The sequence below is a fragment of the Alosa sapidissima genome, chromosome 1 (genome assembly GCF_018492685.1).
Source record: "Alosa sapidissima isolate fAloSap1 chromosome 1, fAloSap1.pri, whole genome shotgun sequence".
NCBI classification, from domain to species: domain Eukaryota; kingdom Metazoa; phylum Chordata; class Actinopteri; order Clupeiformes; family Clupeidae; genus Alosa; species Alosa sapidissima.
Window position 1 is genome coordinate 5,707,302 of NC_055957.1, and position 16,232 is coordinate 5,723,533.

Here is a 16,232-nt window from a genome sequence, read left to right on the forward strand (position 1 = left end):
CGTTTGGACGCAAATATTCTTGATACGGTTCCAGGGAAGATGGAGGAAAAAAAGATCGGTTTGGTACGTGTGGACTAGGCCTTAATCAGTTGATTGGTGGGGACGCCCATATATGGGCCTGTAGCCCTGTGAGACTGGAGCTCAGTGCATGTAGAGAACAGCGACAGCTTCAATGTCACATGACTGTTCGCCTCGTTAATGTTATTTATCATAATGACTTATTTTTAATATGCCCTGACACAACCCTGCTTCACACAGTCCCTTTCTTCAGAAATAAACTTTGTTTTTATACACCTGTAGTTTATTTGTGAAATATCTTTTGTCCAGTGCTACTATGCTATATTGTGTAGGTGTGGGTGTGTGTCTGTTGTGTTGGAGTGGTGTGATGTGTGTGTGTGTGTAGTTTATGAGTGACATGGAGTGTGTTTGTGTTGTGTATGAGTGATGTGTGTCTGTGATTGAAGACCAGAGAGTACTGAGATATCTTATGAGCGCCATCACAGTTCTGTCAAACTCATATCTGGACAACAAAGAGTGCTGTCTGTTTTGCGCTGAAACATGTTTAGTACACACAGAGTGCAATCTGTGAGAAATAGAAATATTGCAGAAATTATTCGTAATGTGTGTGTGTGTGTGTGTGTGTGTGTGTGTGTGTGTGTGTGTGTGTGTATGTTCCAAAACCTGCAATACCTTGAACGTCCTACAGGGGTACATATTAGGACATCCTCAGATGTCAGAGTCAGGTGTCTGACATCAGATGAAAAGGCATCAGGTCTCAGGAAAATCTCTGTCAAATGTATGGAATTACACAGTCATGTGTCAGACATCAGATGAAAAGGCATCAGGTCTCAGGAAAATCTGTCATGCAAATGCAATTACACCGTCAGATAAAAAAGGGTCAGGAAACTCTGTGTCAGATCAAATCCGGGTTGGGAAATGGCTTAAACCTGGGTCACTGTGGGCACCTAAGTATAAGTATAAGTATATATACTCTTTTGATCCCGTGAGGGAAATTTGGTCTCTCTTGGATCCCGTGAATTAGTGAAACACACAGTGAGGTGAAGCACACACTATTCCCAGTGAGCTGCCTGCAACATTAGCGGCGCTCGGGGAGCAGTGAGGGGTTAGGTGCCTTGCTCAAGGGCACTTCAGCCGTGCCTACTGGTCGGGGTTCGAACCGGCAACCCTCCGGTTACAAGTCTGAAGCGCTAACCAGTAGGCCACAGCTGCCCTCAAAGCAACCTGGACCCGAATATGCTAACCAGTCACACCACAGAAGGCCCATCTGTGATCACACAATATGTCCATTTAGCATTCAATCATTTCCTGTTTCTGTTAAAATAACCAGAGGCGGACAGAGTACACAGCTTTATTACTTGAGTAAAAGTACAGATACCCTTTGCTAAATTTTACTCAAGTACAAGTAAAAGTACAACAGTCAGATGTGTACTTAAGTAAAAGTACTGAAGTACTTGTTTTTAAAAGTACTTGAGTATCAAGAGTACAAGAGTAGCCTACTTTTTTTTTTTTAAATATTGCATTACTACTGCCACAGTGCTTACATTTATGTACAGAAACGTCCTACATGGAGTTATGAAAATGTTTAATGTTAATACCTTGGAGATTGTAAAAGGAATTGAAAGTAAAATCAAGTCATTTTCATCTTTTTACCATGTTGCCAGGGATGGGCAGTATTACTAATACATGTATTTAAAATATTTATTTCAAATACAAAATACTATTTTGTAATTGAAACACTTGAAGCGAAAACAATCATTAACTTGTTCAGAAAATTTAAATAGTCTGGTGAGGTGGGGCCACAGGTTGGCACATTCCCGGGATGGACCTGCTGCGTCTTCATCCATTGTTTCGTCCATGGTTTCGTCTCTTATCTAAATCTGACCATAGAGTTGACTTTGGCGGAAAGCTGAAGGTGATTGCTGATAGGCTGTCCCAATCAGTGGCGCCTGCACAATCCAATCACGTTTGAGAGGGAAACAACAAATTGAGGGTTTCCGAGATTTTTCTTTTTTTTTTAGAGGAAGTAAAGGGTACTCACGGTTATATATAGATAGATAGATAGATACTTTATTGATCCCCGAGGGGAAATTCAGGAAATAGAAATGGATAGAAATGTAGTGGAGTAAAGAGTACAATATTTGCCTCTCAAATGTACTTGAGTAAAGTCATGAGTACTCCCCAAAAATGATACTTGAGTAAAGTACAGATCCCTCAAAATTGTACTCAAGTACTGTACTCAAGTAAATGTACTCCGTTACTGTCCGGCTCTGAAAATAACCATACACCACAACATCTTTGTCTTAAACATCTTGCTAAGTGGCACGGCTATATAAGCAAATAAAATGGCGCCGGCACAAGCGTGGAACAGATCGCAAATAAAATGGCGCAAGTGCGGAACAGATCGTGCCGTGTCCTAAATTGTCATAAAACAGGATTGTCATCTGCACATGCACGAACGTCTTGCGCATGTGCAGAACGAATCGGGTAACCGATACCTGCTCTTCAGAAACCTCTGGGTGACATCACTGAGGGTTTGTCCACTTATTTATACAGTCAGTGTGTTCTTGTTCCTTCTGTTACTAAATCTCATTGTTAACTATTTTGCCACAGGTTTGGGCCGAAATGCACGACTTGAAAAGGAATCTTTACTCAAAAACACTGGAATACACCAAACACGCAAACCAGCGTGGCATGAAACTGATCAAGTGAACAATCAGGGTTGAAATCAGGAAAGAGTGTGTGATGTTGACCGACAATACTGTCTTACTCTTGACTCACTTTTAGTCCCCACACACACACACACACACACAGAAGCTGGGGGTTGTCCTGTGATACTCTCATTGTGCCCTTCCCCAGGTAAGGTTTACCCCTCTCCCCGAGTCCTCTGCAGTAGTTTGAAGGACACACACACAGATGGGGGAGAGTGTGATATTACACACACACACACACACAGAGATCGGGGAGAGTGTGATATTACAAACAGCAGAGGAGGATCTCCTGCTCTGTTCTGGGGTCACACTGACGAGGTCAAAGCCCACCGCAGCAGAGGAGGCATGGCCCACCCCAGGAGTGTGTGTGTGTGTGTGCTTGAGCGTCTTCTCTGCAGGCCCTCATTATTACATTAGATTTGCAGGGGTGTTATCATACAGAGCAGTTTAATCTCTCTCTCTTTCTCTCTCTCCCTCTGTGTTTCTGACTAGTGTATTACTCTGGATGTTACTCTGTAGATTTGCTGGGAGGATATATCAACATAAAGAAGATGGAGAGAAGAGAGAGCCGCCCACCGCCACGGCCACGCCCCCAAATCTGCTGGCTGATCTGCTCACCGGGGCCAAAAGGGGACTTGTGGACTAAACTGCTGGCGAAGCATCATCACCTGCCTGTGACCTGCCAGTGTTTTTTGTTTGTCTTTGTCTGCGTGAGCGCTGAGTCCGTTTGTTTTATGTCTGGTCTTGTTCTGTAAGCCTACTGTCTTTGTAAGACAGGCTTGCTTTACTGTCACTGTCTATTTGTCTGTCTGTTTATTTGTGTATGTCTTGGTGTGATGTCACAGGTACGCTGGCGATTATGCCACTCTGTCTGGCACCTGTCTTGTGTCTTTTGTTATTTTGTAAATTGTTTGTTTATGTCTTGATGTCACGGGTATGCTGGCGACTACGCCCCATCCGTCCAGCATCGTTTGTCTTTATGTGTCAATGTCTTGTGTGTGGAGCGCTTTGGATCGTACTAAGTACATGTTAAATGCGCTTTATAAATAAAAATGACTTGACTTGACTTGACTTAAAGGGGGTGTGTGTAACAGAAAGAAAGTTTGACAAGTAAGGCTGAAAGTCACTGAGAGCACACAGAGTCGTGGTGTTTGAGCTACAAGAACACTGTGAATGGTTAAGACTTCAGCAGTTCTACATACTACAGATAAACACCGCGACAACAGGCACATGAATAACATTAAAGGCAGGCAAGGCCTTTGAGGTAAATGTGGTTTAGTTGCCCCTTTAGGCCATAAATACCCCATTCCCATCAACAGTGGTCACTACAGAGCTCTTACGGTCAGAGGGCACTTTTGGCCTCAGTGCTCCCTGGAGACGAGCGTCTTTATTCTGGGCAGAGCGGAGAGCTGAGGGGAGTATCTGTGGTCCTGGAAACAGTAGCGTAGGTGTGCTATTACTGTGTATGGTGTGTTTACGTTCACACTGTAACATTACTGAGGTGTGTGTGTGTGTGTGTTTGTTGCATATTCTGCTATACAGGTGCACCTCAAAAAACTAGAATATTGTGAAAAAGTGAATTAATTAATTCATAAAATATTTAAAAAAAATAATCTTTCATATTTTCTAGAATCATTACATGAAGTTAAATATTTCAAGCCATTTTTGATTACAGTTTAAATGAAAAGAAAAGAAAACAATATCTCAAAAAAGAATAAAGAGGTTATAATACAGAAATGTCAGCCTTTTGAAAATAAATGAGCTAATCTGACTAAGCGGCATTGTATGGAGGCAATCAGGCTGTGGCACTGCTGAGGTGTTATGGGAGCCTTCTGCCATGACATTCTGAGGCTTACCCTCCTTGTGAAGTGTTTTCTGGACAACTGTCAAGCAATGTTGTAGTACTCTAAATTCAGAGACTCGTAACTTGACTTGGACTTGAGCACTGAATGACTCGAACTTGGACTCGGACTCGTGCATTCGCACTCGCGATGACTCGTCGAGGACTCAAGTTTTGTTTTGTAATATATCATAAAAAATGTCATAAGATAAAATAAAAATATCATAAGGCTATAATTTGCTATATGATTTTAATATCTAAATTATTCGTAATACTAATTTTAGTTCAAGTGAATGTCGCTACTGCTTCGTGTCGTACATCACAAGCCACATCATGTTCACATGCAAAGCAAACTAACGTTAACTTTAGATATGGCCGCCGCTATTTCAATGTAGTATTGCCAGGTAATATTAGTTCTCATACATGACATGACACCTAAGATTACACTCAGCCTAGGCTAAACAACACACACTGCTGCTGGATAGCTGATCATTGTGACTTGGTGAACAGTGTTTTCCCTGACTGACGTGAGAAGCGAGGTTCCATTCATTCATTTTCATTTGGGGCGTGCCCTGTCGTGCTTCTGTCTGTTAATCTGCAGCAGGCTATTGTCGGATGAAAGAAAAATAAAGTAAACGTTTTCCCAATCAAGATATAGCATACTTCTTAATTTTGGTGTCATAAAATATAGAAGCATAATATTAAATTGCCTAGTAGAATGTCCATGTAGTGTCAATGTAGGCCTACGTGTCTGCGCAAGTGAAACTGACAAACTGAACCTCTCGTGGGTAGGCCAGAAACAACTATATTTAAAACCACGAATGAACTGGATTACTGTTACTGTTCAAACGAGCGATTTGATAATATAATCCACTGCACGAAAAAAAGGAAATAGCAACGTGTTCTATTTCTAACAGGTGAATATCGTAGCAAATAGTAGTGTGGGGATCTACACAAACAGGCACATATAGCTGCATCACATCCACACAACACCTAGGATCACATGATGTCTTGAAGTCACATGACTAATTAGGAAGTGATAAGTGTTTGCTGGCTGCAAGGCAGATTCTCTTTGTGTTGGTGCTGGACACGAGTTGGGCTCCCTTTTCATGCAGGGTAATTTCTAGAAGGTTGTGTCTATTCTTCACGGAGGACACAGGCTTCTGCATGGAGTTTTAACATTAGTGATCACCTCATTGCAGAGGTGGGACCAAGTCACTGTTTGGCAAGTCACAAGTAAGTCCCAAGTCTTAGCAGTCAAGTCCAAGTCAAGTCCCAGGTAAATACAGAGAAGGGCAAGTCGAGTCCAAGTCCAAGTCACATCAAAGCCAAGTCGAGTCCAAGTCCAAGTCCCAATCTTTTTCAAGTCCTGAACAAGTCATCAGGTACTCTTCACTTAATAATGCCATTATTAGACTATCGATCATAATTTTAGCACTTCCATCTTCCACAGTATTTTTTTTTATAAATACAGATTAAAATATGTTCAATGTTTCTGTCTTGTAATCTTTTACGACATAGGCATGTGCATACCTGTGTAATATACACATGTGCATACCTGAGTAATCTGTACAAAACGGATAGCTACATGACACTCAGCACAGCTGCAAATATATATAATGTTTTTCCAAATTGCGCAGCCCACTGTAAGGATGAGTAATAATTTGACTGATGGTATCTCACTGCGCTAGGCCACAGATTTGCCTGCAAACAATTTATTAGGCTGTCTGCCAGTGGTGACTCATAAGGGAAGCCAAGGTCAACACTTTTATATTATTTAAAAGATAATAATGACAGTAATTGTGTTTTAAAGTATTAATTTCTTAAGAAATACTACACATTTGATGCTGTTCATCTAATTTGTAAATGGTGCACTGTCACTTTAAGCCCATTGTGCACTGTCCACACGTTCTCATAATGATCTTTTTTACCAGCTCCGTTTAAATATAGCCTATGGCTAGTCCACAAACTCAAACATTGTTTGTGCCACATGTATAGCACAATATTAACAATGATAAGCATGATATTAAGTTGGCACAAACAGCTTTCATTCCTTTGGAAAGAGAAACATGTATGACATGATGCTTGCTTGACATTTTCTGTTTGCAATTAAAAGTGAATTATGAGCCTGGTAGCCAGTAGCCACCTAGCTACAGTAGCTGAGTGGAATGCGTTTCAATCGGCATATCATGTGCTTCATGTAAATAAATTATTGAATACTTCAAGACTCGCCAGTTCCATTACACAAGGCAAAGACAACTCTTCATAATATTCTTGTCCACTTTCCAAATCACAGTGAGTGCAGCATGTCATAGTGACCTGGATCTCATAGTTTATAACAGTATAGTAGACTAGTGAGAACCGGATTCACAATCTCCTCTAATCTCGTACTTGTTGCCTCCACGATTTCTTTTTATATGTTTCTTATATTTAAAAGAAGATATCAATCATCATCAACAATGACAAGCCAGCTGGAACCTACTCGTTTTCTCTCCCTCTCGTGCGTGCTTAGATGTGTTCTCAATTAAATGCAGTAGCCTAGCATAAGTTTAAGTTGGATCTTAATGGAGAGGACTCGAAAAGTATCATCTTTATGTAACATGCTGTTGGTGCTTTTTGACAAACGTTCTCTAACAAGAGTGCAAATCAATTTGCAGTAAAGCTACTAGTGATTGGCTAAATGTTGGTCCTTCCTCTGTCTCTTGGTGCCCTACACACAGTGCGTAACGCGTGTGAGGGTAGTGGCAGTAGGCTACTGAACTGTGCTCTGGCCGCTTGTCTCCGCTATTTTTTATTTATTTTTTAGTCGCAGGAAAGCGTCTCTGGGTTGACTGGTACACGATCAGGAAATTTAGTTTTTGATTCGAGACATGTCAAGTCATCACAAGTCAAAGAGGCAAAGTCTGAGTCAAGTCTTGAGTGAATAGTATTCAAGTTCAAGTCGAGTCGCAAGTCATGCCGGATTTTATCAAGTCAAGTCTGAAGTCATTAAAATCATGACTCGAGTCTGACTCGAGTCCAAGTCATGTGACTTGAGTTCACATGTCTGCCTCATTGTGACCTGAGCTGCTGGGCTGCATTGCAACGGAACATTCACCTTTTTGCCCTCATGTGTCAATGAGCTGTGGACAGTTGAGCATATTGAAAAGGACCAGGCCAGCCACTGTTTTCCTGTAATTAGTATGCATTTCTTTATTGTGTTTGTTTGTTTGTTTGTTTGGTTATCCGACTTTGCCTCTGGGCCTACTACCCATGTGCCCCGATCATAGTAGCATTGTACATTAACAAGTGGTGCTTTTGATGCTGGTGGTTCTCCTCCCTAACTATGTCCTCTGCTTAGGCTATCGCTGTACAAGGCCGGATCCACACTGATGCTTTGCCCCTTCTTGCCAAGGGACCACATTGGGAGACACGGTCTTGGTGTGTACTATAACTACAACACGGTGTGATATTTTGTAGTGGTATCGAAAGACCTCAAGTGTGTAGTGCTTGCTGCAACAGGACACGTGACATTTTGTAGTGGTATCTGAAGATCTTGAGTGTAGTGCTTGCTGTGTTGCATGCTTCGTCTGGTGTTGGGTTGCTGTCTCCTGTTTTTTCTGTCTCACCAGGGTCCTCCTGAGCAGGGGTTTTGCATTGGCTGATCCGACCTTCCTAGACTGAGGAAAGTCCACCAGTTTATAGCAGTATTTTAAGATTTAGAACTTTTCTACTCCTTTTGTACTAAATTGTAATAAATTTGAAATACATTTAAATATCTGCCTCTTGTCTACTGTCCCTTTGCGGGGAACATATAGAATTAGCCACACTACATTCAGGGAAAGATCTGTGGGTCCTCCTGCCCATCATCAGGGGGTGGTGTAGTCAGACTTTAAAGAAGGTATACCGCTTGACGCGTACCACAGTAGCCTATGGCGATGGCAGCTTAAAAAAAAAAACATTTATTTCACTCATCTCGCTGCAATAAACGTAGAATGTGGCCTGTTGCGCAAAGAAATTAATTAGGCAGATGATCTACATCTCTGTTAACCGAAAGCTAGTTTTCATCTCTATTGTTGACGTGAAATATGTCTCCATAGTGTCAGTGAAGTGATAACATAATTATGCAGTTGCAGGTAGCCAGTGTTCACGTCACGGGAGTCAGAAAGAAGCTACCAAGACGGGCCCTGCTCTGTTTCTGTCCCTCCCAAACTGCGCTAAAATTGTGTAGGCTATTTAATAGCCAGAATTTTAAAAAAATACCCGGGGGAGGCCCTTTTATGATCCACCTCTTACAAAATAGGCCTACTTCAACGTCCATCTAGCTCTTGTGAAGTATGAACTTATACAACACTGCATATACAATTGTCAGCAGTCAGTAACAGCATAATGTCATGGGAGGATTATGAACTTTCGGGCCCCTGGGCCCAGATGTTTTAGAGGGCCCCCCACTTATTGTCGTATATGTCGGAGGGGGGGTTTGGGGGTCCTCCCCCAGAACATTTTTAATTTGTTTGATGTGATTTCCTGTATTCTGGTGCATTTTGGGGGTGGCCAATACTAAATTCAATCAGATTCATAGCCTATTGAGGCAATGATTCCATGCAAAGGCTTGGGCTTCAGGACCCCCTGACCCCTTAGGCCCCTGGGCCTGGGCCCGGTAGGCCGTGCAGTAATCCATCCCTGCATAATGGGACTGTATGATTAATAGCCTGTGTGATTGGGATGTGGATTGCTCATTTATTATAAGTAGGCCTATAGGCTATGGTATGGCTATGCTATGGTATTCTCTCCGATATAATAAATACAACACATTGGGTTTGGCAAGAATTTGGCAATACTACTTTCACACAAGTGATGGCACCCCTGCTTGGAGACTGAAGATTGTCCGTTTTGCTTTTAAGGATTTCATCTGCAATGGAAAAAAATGGAACGACATGTAGGCTATGCTTACTTTAGTGCTGGACTTGGACTCGACTTGATCAATAGGGACTCGACTCGGACTCGACGTGGATCAATAGTGACTCGACTCGGACTTGACTCGGATGAGTAGTGGACTCCACTCGGACTTGACTTGGAATTTTTTTTTAATGACTTGGACTTGACTCGGACTTGAACACCGGGGACTCGAACCTGGACTCGGACTCGAGGCATAGTGACTTGACTACATCACTGCTGTCAAGTCAGCCTTTCCCCTGATTGTGGTTATGTTTACTGAACCAGACCGAGAGATTTAAGGCTACGGAAACCAATATTTCTGTATTACAGGCTATGTTTACTGAACCAGACCGAGAGATTAAAGGCTACTGAAACCAATATTTCTGTATTACAGGTTGTGTTTACTGAACCAGACCGAGAGATTAAAGGCTACGGCAAAACCAATATTTCTGTATTATATGTAACTTTTCAGTGTCTATTTGCATGGACCCCGGAGAAATCACTCAGGACAGCTGACCTGTACTTCTGGAGCCCTGCAGACATTTTTTAGGTGAGTGGAAATACATACATTCACTTTTCTTATATTAATAGTTAAATAATAATAATAATAATAATAATAAAACATTTTATTTGTAGAGCGCTTTATCATAGCGTTGAACATTAGGATTAAAGAGGGAGTAATGTTCAGCTTTCAACTCTTCAATGCGTTGCGTTGTGGCCGCATTACCACCTTAAAGACGCATTAACTTTGATACCCGAACGCTGTGTTGACCAAGAACATGCATGAGTTAGTAGAAACCTTGTACCTGATAGCATGACTTGAACTATTCCCAGAAATCATGCTGAGTTGATATGTATTACTGAGTGAGCTACTTTACATAAATGGATAAAGGGGGTTGGTGATGAGATGAGGGGTTTGGTGATCAATGACCGGCGTGCTATACATTATCCCGCTTATTATCTGGCTTAGTGCCAACACAAGAAAAATAAACTTCATATGACATATATATGCACATTTACATTTGTTACCGTTTCGTTGTGACTTTTGCTGAGAAACAAATAGTTTGCAACACACACTTAACTTAAATCAAACATTCTTTTGAACACAGCTGATCAACCTGCTTTCACTTTGATTGAAGTTCCATTGCAAGAAGTGACCAGACTACTGTACTTGCGAAGTGAAATGAAAGACGTAAATCAGAAGCACAAAACCCGTTGCCATTGACAGTGGTCATTATGTTTTCAGCGGTAGGCTAATTACAGTAGCTACATGAATATACAGTAATTGAGCGGTAGAACGTTGAGAAAACCCATTCAAGTCCATGGAGCCGGATAATAACTGCATTTAAAACCTTCATTTACCAGATTGCTGCACTTTTGAAATTATTTTCTGAAATGCAGCAATTTAAGTTTAATTTCATTGCTAGTTACGCCCCTGCTGGAAGTCATAAGTAAATAAACCTTGTCCAGACCCACTCTCATCTTAAGAAGGTATGTGTGCTAACCAGGCCACTACATTATAAGCCTGAGTCCTGAGTTCCAGTGTAGCGGGCGTGTAGCAGGCGTGTCCGTATGAAGGAGTTATATGGTTTTCCCTCCATTTCCAACTTCATGATACATAAAACATGCCAAACATGCCAAACAATTATCTTTGTAAAAAGTGCTCAGAAAACTACGGAGCCCAGGAGGTGTCATTGCAAGAGATTTTTTGGTATATATCCAGAAATCGTGCACTCGTTTTACTAAATCGTGCTCATTTTACTAAATCGTGCTCATTTTACTAAATCGCGCTCGTTTTACTAAATCGTGCGCTCGTTTTACTAAATCGTGCGCTCGTTTTACTAAATCGTGCGCTCGTTTTACTAAATCGTGCACACAATCGCACATTTGACTGAATTGTGCTCTCATTTTAATTGTTGTAAATTGAGCGCACAATTTAGTAAAACGTGCGCACGTTTTACGTTTTCCAATAGACTTACTCTCGTTTAGATAATTTTTTTCTTCCTAAAAAATGTATTAAGTTTGTTTCATCTTGTGACATACATGAAATCTCTATATCAGACCATGCAATGGTCTCCTTGGATATCACTTTAATTGAAGCTTATACATCTAAAATGTGGAGATTTAATAACATGCTATTAGAAGAGGAAATATTTTGTAAGAGAATGAGAGAGTGCATTGAAGATTTTAATACTTACAATTTATTACCTGATATAGCCCCATCCATACTTTGGGATGCCGCAAAAGCTACTTTCAGAGGACACATTATATCATATTCCTCTTATAAAAACAAAGAAAGAAAATCAATCAATCAATGGTCTGAAGGAAGAATTACTATTAAAGAAGCACTACACAAGCAAGATCAATCTGAAGAAAATTGAAACAAATTAGTTATAGCCAGAGCAAATTTAAATTTAGACCACTCAAACTATATAAAGCAAAAAAATATGTATTTGAAACAAAAAAATGCATGAATTTGGGAACAGACCAGGTAAACTATTGGCACACTATTTAAAAAAGTAACAAACTAAGAGAACTATAATGTCCATTAAGACTGAAAATGAAGTAACATACGATCCATTAGGAATTAATAAAAACAAATTTGATTTTTATAGTGATTTGTATAAATCAGAAAATATTTCAGTCCCTGAGGCAACAGCCTTCTTAGACCGTCTGGATCTACCACAGGTTACAGTCTCAGACCAACAAAGCATTAATAAAAACTTTTCTGAGGAAGATCTCCTTTCTACAATTAAATCATTGCCTGCAAATAAATCTCCAGGACCAGACGGTTTTTTGGGAGAATTCTATAAAACTTTTTGGCCACAACTTGAATCAGTTTTTATGTTAATGGTCAACGACTTCTCTACTCATAACACTCTTCCTGATGAAAACAGCTAGAATCTCTGTTTTACTGCACTCTAAAAAATAATACACTTACTCAACTTAAAAAAATTGAGGTAACAATTTGCATGGATCTTTTTAAGTAATTTCAACTCAAGCCGTTTTTGAGTAAATATTGTGAGACTTATATAGTTAGAACAACTGAATTATATTATATGATCAAATTAATATAATTAAGTTGGTTCAACTTAATTAAGCTTTTAGAGGACAAATCAGGTTGATTGTGCTAAACTAATTGAGTTCTTCTCACTATAAAAGTCTCACAATATTTACTCAAAAAACAACTTGAGTTGAAATGACTTAAAAAAAATTAAGGTAACAATTTGCATGGATCTTTTTAAGTTATAGTAACTTACTTCACTTCTGTCTGAATAAAAGCACACAGCAATTTAAATTTTCTGAAAGCATTGTTTATTTTTAAAGCAATGGCAACTGGTCCAGTTGTGCAATGAATGAATGTAGAGCTCCGTCTGAATTCGTCATTTATCTGTATAAAAGAAAGGCACAATGTTAGAAAATTTACCTCAAGACAAACAACAAAATGAACAAAATCTACATGGTTTGCAGGGATTGACACATAATATTTCTCAAACTTCAAAAATAAATAAATGTTGGCCTACCTATTAGGCCTATGTTCAGGTTAAGCTAAGAATGTCAAATGGCCCACAAACCTTCATAAATAGTGACAATGTTAGGCTTAACTAGGACGACCAAATATGATCCTCAAACACGTGCAGTGTTAGAACTAGCAATGCTAAAATGTTAAGTGCGGAATACAGCTGCCACGGTGAAATTTGAAGACACCAGACAGCTAAATTTACCTTTACTAACTCCAAATGATCAAAGGGCAGGCTGCAGGTAACTTTGAAGACGCCAGCTACCAAAGTCATCTTTTCAAATGGTTTAATTACCGTGCAAGCAGCAGCTAGCTTGGAAGACACGATAGCTACTGTCTGTAGATAGCTAAAATCCATCTTTTCAAATATTCAAATTAGCAAAAGGGCAAGCTGTAGCGTTAATTTCATTTGACTGTCACGTGACAAAGATTTTGACGCACTGTGTGCCGTTGTTTGATAGCTGTTGCTTTTAAAACAAACACAAAAATAGTAGGCTAGACTACTTTGCACGTACCTGTGATGTTCGATGCAGGCTACAGGATCCTGTGCCATAATTTCTGTTACTTCTCAGGCGTGGTCTGGAAGGTCCTGAACGTTCAATCGTGTTATTAGCTTTATAAGTTTGGTCACGAGATTTACAAGTTTCAGGAACTTAATACTTTCTATTGTTAGGTGAAAGCAAGACTGTGTGTTGAAAATCCATATATGAATAAGTTGAGACAGCTTTCTTTCTTTTTCAGTATTACAAACTCCTTAAAATAAATTGTCAACTCACCTATACATGTACAAGTAGCAAACTTAATTTTTTTATGTCGAAAATGTTCTTCATTTTAAGTTTTATCTACTAACCTCTGAATCATTTTTTAGAGTGTGAAAGAAGGTAAAGACCCACAGAGTTGTGCCTCCTATAGGCCTATAAGTTTGCTTAATTGCGACTATAAAATTATCACTAAGCTGTTATCGAAAAGATTAGAAGCAATTCTCCCTAAGTTGATAAAATTAGATCAAACTGGATTCATTAAAGGTCATCACTCATCTGATAATACTAGACGGTTGTTTAACATCATACATTATCTGAATCAGGATAAAACACCGTCATTATTAATATCACTTGATGCTGAGAAGGCGTTTGATCGTTTAGAGTGGGATTTTTTGTTTTTGGTACTAAATAAATTTAATCTAGGCTATAAGTTTATTAAATGGATCAAATCAATAAATAACACTCCAAAGGCAACTGTTTGTACGAATAGTGTGGAATCTCCCCCAATGCAATTAGGAAGGGGTACCAGGCAAGGCTGCCCTCTTTCCCCATTATTATTTGTTATTGCTTTAGAACCGTTTGCTGAGATGATCAGAATTAATCCTATGATAAAGGGAGTGACTGCAGGTACACTACACCATAAAATTTCACTATATGCCCACGACACTCTATTATTTGTTACTGAACCTATGTCAACTCTACGCCATGTTTTGGCAGACATTCAAAAAAAATTCTAAGACTTCAGGGTATAAAGTTAATTTACAAAAATCAATTGCTTGCCCTCTAAATATCCCAAATGGAAAAAATGTTAAAGAATGCCCCTTCTCTTGGTCAGTATATGGCTTTAAATATCTTGGAGTAGAAGTGACACCCACCTTGGACAAACTATTTCAGGAAAATTATAACCCTTTGCTGGAAAAATGCAAAAAGAAACTTCAGACTTGGTCGGCTCTCCCACTGTCCCTTATTGGGAAAATCAATGTTATCAAAATGAGTATACTCCCTAAGTTTATTTATGCATTTAATATGTTGCCATGTTATATTCCCTTTGCTTTTTTAAGCTAATCAATAGATGTCTAACAAAATTGATATGGAACAATAAGGCCCCAAGGATTAAGCTGTCCACTTTAACAAAGTCATGTTTGAAAGGGGGGTTAGGACTTCCAAACTTCCTATGGTACTACTAGGCCTGCCAAGTTAGAAATATAATAAGTTGGAAGCTGGGAACTAGTTCTCTTTGGGTCACATTGGAATCACTTACAAACATGCCATTGGAGATCACAACAACACTTTATGTTAATAAATTGCAGTCCCTGATGAGTGTAGGGATGCCCCCTTTACAAACTACATTGACAGTTTGGCAGGACTGCAATAGGTATCTGAATACAGAAGGTCATATAAGCAAAGAGTCTCCTATTGCATTTAACTCCGACTTTCTAGCTCTCTCTCAAACTGATTTCCGAAACTGGACACTTCATGGTCTGAAAACTTTTTCAGACGTGTTTGATGAGGACTCTGAGTCCGTTAAATCCTTTACTGATATTTGTGCAGAATATCATATACCCAGAACAGACTTTTCAAAATATTTGCAAGTTTGTCACATCATTGTATCTTTACATAAAAATGGACTATTTGGGCTCTATCCCACTGAGCTGGAACAATTTATTATTACTGCTACTTCGGTTAAGGGGAAGATATCCCACTTGTACAGAACTCTGTCTGAAAGTTCACAGAACTCTTTTTCTTCTCTGAGAACAAACTGGGAAATAGAGTTTAAAATGAATTTCAGTGAAAAAGAATGGTTAATTCTGTGCACCCAATTTACCTCACCTTTGACTACAAACATTAATGTTAAAGAAACTAATTATAAATTCCTGTATAAATACTATATAACTCCAGTGAAGCTTAATAAGTTTGATGGCACTAATTCTCCTAGGTGTAGAAAAAATGTGAAACTGAATTTGGAACATTTATGCATTTATTTTGGCATTGTAAAGCTGTTCACTCCTTTTGGGAGAAGATTCATAAAGCAATTCAGGATATGTGTAACTGTACTTTTGAGCTATGCCCTACGTTATATTTGTTGAATTACGATGTGGAAAATAAGTTTCCCTATACAAGAAAATGTGTGTTTATAATGCTTTCCTATTTTGCTAAAGAAATGTATACTTAGTACATAGATTTCCCAGTCAGGAACCACCTTGGGTCAATGGCTGGAGCAAATAATAGACTTGTTGCCCATCGAAGAAATCACAAGTAAACAACATTCAAGACTGCAAGATTACCTATCCATTTGGTCCTTAATATTGAATTATATACATACTATAAAATTACAAACTTAGATTGAATAATGGATAACCCACAGACTGTGGTAACGTAGGATTATTATTATTATTGTTTTGATTGTTATTGTCTTTTCTTTTTTTTCTTTTCTTTTTTCTGTCCTGTGGATGTGTCTAGATGTG

General features: G+C 39.2%; 1 protein-coding gene and 1 long non-coding RNA gene across 4 annotated transcripts in view; one reads left to right on the forward strand and one right to left on the reverse strand.

The window, feature by feature from the left end:
- Positions 1 to 5,890: 5,890 nt before the first annotated feature.
- The window catches only part of LOC121709700, a 28,941-nt gene continuing 18,599 nt past the window's right edge, over positions 5,891 to 16,232 (forward strand). The window contains exon 1 of the mRNA XM_042093290.1: positions 5,891 to 5,901. The gene's annotated coding sequence lies outside the window, so the exon portion shown is untranslated. The remainder of the gene's footprint in view (positions 5,902 to 16,232) is intronic.
- Positions 12,779 to 13,842, reverse strand: LOC121709725. 3 transcript variants are annotated; one of them, XR_006032024.1, is made up of 3 exons: positions 13,783 to 13,842; positions 13,522 to 13,595; positions 12,779 to 12,877 (listed from the first exon to the last, which is right to left on the reverse strand). It is a non-coding gene; the product is annotated as an uncharacterized LOC121709725 (long non-coding RNA). The 3 variants fall into 3 exon arrangements; XR_006032021.1 differs by lacking the exon at positions 13,783 to 13,842 and having other exon boundaries at positions 13,522 to 13,775; XR_006032023.1 differs by lacking the exon at positions 13,783 to 13,842 and having other exon boundaries at positions 13,212 to 13,775.